Source organism: Mandrillus leucophaeus, unplaced genomic scaffold (assembly GCF_000951045.1).
Source record: "Mandrillus leucophaeus isolate KB7577 unplaced genomic scaffold, Mleu.le_1.0 Scaffold473, whole genome shotgun sequence".
NCBI classification, from domain to species: domain Eukaryota; kingdom Metazoa; phylum Chordata; class Mammalia; order Primates; family Cercopithecidae; genus Mandrillus; species Mandrillus leucophaeus.
In genome coordinates this window covers 208,568-212,161 of record NW_012105065.1, presented here as the reverse complement: position 1 = coordinate 212,161, position 3,594 = coordinate 208,568, and positions in this window count along the sequence as shown.

Here is a 3,594-nt window from a genome sequence, read left to right as displayed (position 1 = left end):
CCAGCAAGTGGACTTCCTGACACCATACTGATCCATATATTCTCCAGAAGTGTTTCATTAAAAAAAAAAAAAAAAAAAAAAAGTCCACATTTTGCCCAAACAGGACACTGGGAATGGGTCAGAACAGTATGTCCAGAAAATTCACTTCAAATCCAATCTGTTTCCCAAACCAAATTGGATCATTCCAATTTGGTCATTCCCTCTTTTATGTCCAAATTATGTACAGCCACATTTTCCAGTATAACCTTTCAGAAAGGGTAACCAATCATTTCAGTTTGCCTGGGACTGACAGTTTCTGAAATGTGGGGTTTCCATTTTGAAACCAAGGCAATCCCAGGTAAACTGGAACAAATTAGTCACCTTCTGCAATATAGCAAATGACAGCGGTAAAATGAACATGCCTCTAATTTGAATATAAATCTGCTCAATCAATATGGAGGAAAAATTTAAGTCAAAAAATGAAATTAGTTCTTAGGGGTTACAGAAAGTGCAGAGTAAAAAAAAACAGGCTGAAATAATTCTTCTTCTTCTTCTTCTTCCTCTTCTTCCTCTTCTCCTTCTTCTTCCTCTTCCTCCTCTTCCTGTTATTCTTCCTCTTCTTCCTTCACAAGTTAAAAGTTTAAGAAAATTAAAATTCAAAATGTATCTCTCCCAAAATTTCATTCTGCTCCGTTTCAGCCAGAGGAGTTCTCAGTGAAGCTGTCATTTCCTCAGTAAATATATCCTGGGAAGCCTCCCACTGGAATGAACGCTCTTCTTTCAGGGCTTCAGAAGTCATCGTATTAGATCTGTGCTAAGGCTCTCCTGAGGCTCACTTGTAAGGAATCCAGAGTTAGTGGGATTCACATGATTCTCCGTAAGTATCATAGCTATCACCTCATCCCTATAACATTTAGAGAATGAGATAATCCTCAGACTCAAAAACAAGTATCCAAATAAAAAATCATATTCCCAGAACCCACGATATTTCATTGATGAACATCATAGCAGAATCCCAGGCTTACTCTAGGCAAGGATTAAAGCCAAGCCCACCCTGTGGGACCTGCATAAAGGAAGGTATATGAAGAAAGTCTGTTTCAGTTATTCCAGGAGGCCAGTCATTCTACGTCGGCTGCCCAGAATCCATTATCTGTGAACTTTAACTTTACATGGGGGACTCTGAGCAAGAGGAAAATTTTGGCAGTCTATCCTGATCGTCTCTCTTGGTTAAAGCTACATATGCTTACTGCCTTCCCTCTCAGACCAAAGGAGGCCATTGCTGCCATCTTGAAAAGTTTAGAAATTTACAAAGGAGGAAGTACAGACACCAGTTCTTATTTGAGGACCCTTTCTTTCACATGCATTGCATTAAAAATTGCTCAATTTCAGTTTCCCTCTGAGTCCAATGTTTCTGGCACCCCAGTGGTATCAACATTCACATTCTTGTTACAGTATTTTTCAGACCTGTGCCGTATGAGCTGTTTGCAGTGCCTCATGGTGCTATTGCTAAAGCCTAAGCAAGCTGTCTTCGGGATGATTACTCCCTCACATGCAATCCACTGTCTATATTTAATCTGAGAGGACACAACAGGGCCTGGCTCTAGAGCCACTCTGTAGCCACACGAAGTCGATGCTTTCTTCTTCACAGCCCCCTCCCTGACCCTATGGGCAGAATACATTTTGTTACAGCTAATCTGGCACTGCTTACCTAAACCTGGCTCTGGTGATTTAAAACTAAAACCTCACTACGGCTTTGTTCCATGAAGGTCTGGTTTTTGCAGTTCTCTCTGTAAAAACAGCCATTTTCCTGTGGACAAAGCTGTCATAAACTGCAGTCACCTGCCAAGATCAAAATCTTACATGGCTTCGGAATGAAACCATGCACCCAAGCTTCTGTTTACAAGAAGCCACTGCAGATACAAAGTTGCACTGCAGAGAAAGAAATGCACTCCAGTAAAACCCCTGGTCCAGCACTCAGTCCAGGCCAATGTCCAAGGTTACTTTGCTCCCTGATTTTCTCCCATCTATTTCTCCAAGTCTCCTGCCCCAAATCCAGGAAATCCTACCAGTTTCCTGAATTGAATATACCCCTCAAAAAGCTGTGAGCTCACCCAGAGTGTCTATCACTGTGAAGTTTACTGCTTAGAGAAGCAGAGCAGAACCAGCAAAGAAAAGGTGCAAGCATATTTTATTGACCGCAAATGGAAAAGTATTTCTTTAAAATGCCCCAGACTGTCACCTGAGGAAAGTGAAAAGAGAATTTAAGGAGGGGAAAAAAACAATGAAGGAGCTACATCTTTTTTCCCCCAACTTCATTGAATTACAGTTGACAATTAAAAGGTTATATATATTCAAGGTATACAATGTGGTGTTTTCATATTTATATATACATTGTGAAATGATTACCAAAATCAAACTGATTAACATATCTAACACTTCCTTTAGCTACTGTGTGTGTGTGTGTGTGTGTGTGTGTGTGTGTGTGGTGAGAAGACTTCAGATCTACCCTCTTATCAAATTTCAAGTGTGTAATGCTAACCATATTCACATTGTTGTACATTAGATATCCAGAGATTATTTATCTTCTATATCTAAAACTTGCACCTCTTAACCAACATCTCCTCACATCCCCTTCCCCAGCTGCTGGTAGCTACCATTCTACTCTTCAGTTCCATGAGTTTGACATTTTTAGATTCCACATATAAGTGAGATCATGCAGTATTTATCTTTCTATGTCTGGCTTATTTTACTAAGCATAATGTCCTCCAAGTTTATCCATGCTGTCTCAAATAGCAGGATTTCTTTCTTTTTAAAGTCTAAATAATATTCCATAGTGTGTGGGCATATATATATGTGTGTGTAATATATGGAATATTACATGTATATATATACTACAGTTTCTTTATCTATTCATTCATTAATATTTAGGTTGTTTCCATATCCTGGCTATTGTGAATAGTGCTGAAATGAACGTGGGAGTGCAAGTATTTCTTCGAAACACTGATTTCAAATTCCTTTGGATAAATACTCAGAAGTGGCATTGCAGGATTGTGGGCCCATGGTAGTCCTATTTTTAGTTCCAGTTTGAAGGGACGATTTTTAGTTTCATATGGTTTCACATAGTAGCTGTATTAATTTATATTCCCACCAACAGCATATACAAATTTCTTTTTCTCCACATCCCAGACAACACATGTTATCTTTTGTCTTTCTGATCACAGCCATCTTAACAGGTGTGAGGTGATGTTTCATTGTGGAATTGATTTGCACTTTTGTGGTGAGCAGTGAAAGTGAGAGGTGAAGCCACCTGGACTTCCTGGGTTGAGTGGGGACTTGGAGAACTTTTATACCTATCTAAAGGATTGTAACAGCACCAATCAGGGCACTGTGTCTAGCTAAAGGATTGTAAATGCACCAATCAGCACTCTGTGTCTAGCTAAAGGATTGTAAATGCACCAATCAGCACTCTGTGTCTAGCTAAAGGATTGTAAATGCACCAATCAGCACTCTGTAAAAATGCACCAATCAGCACTCTGTGTCTAGCCAAAGGATTGTAAACGCACCAATCAGCACTCTGTAAAATGGACCAATCAGCAGGATGTGGGCAGGGCCAAA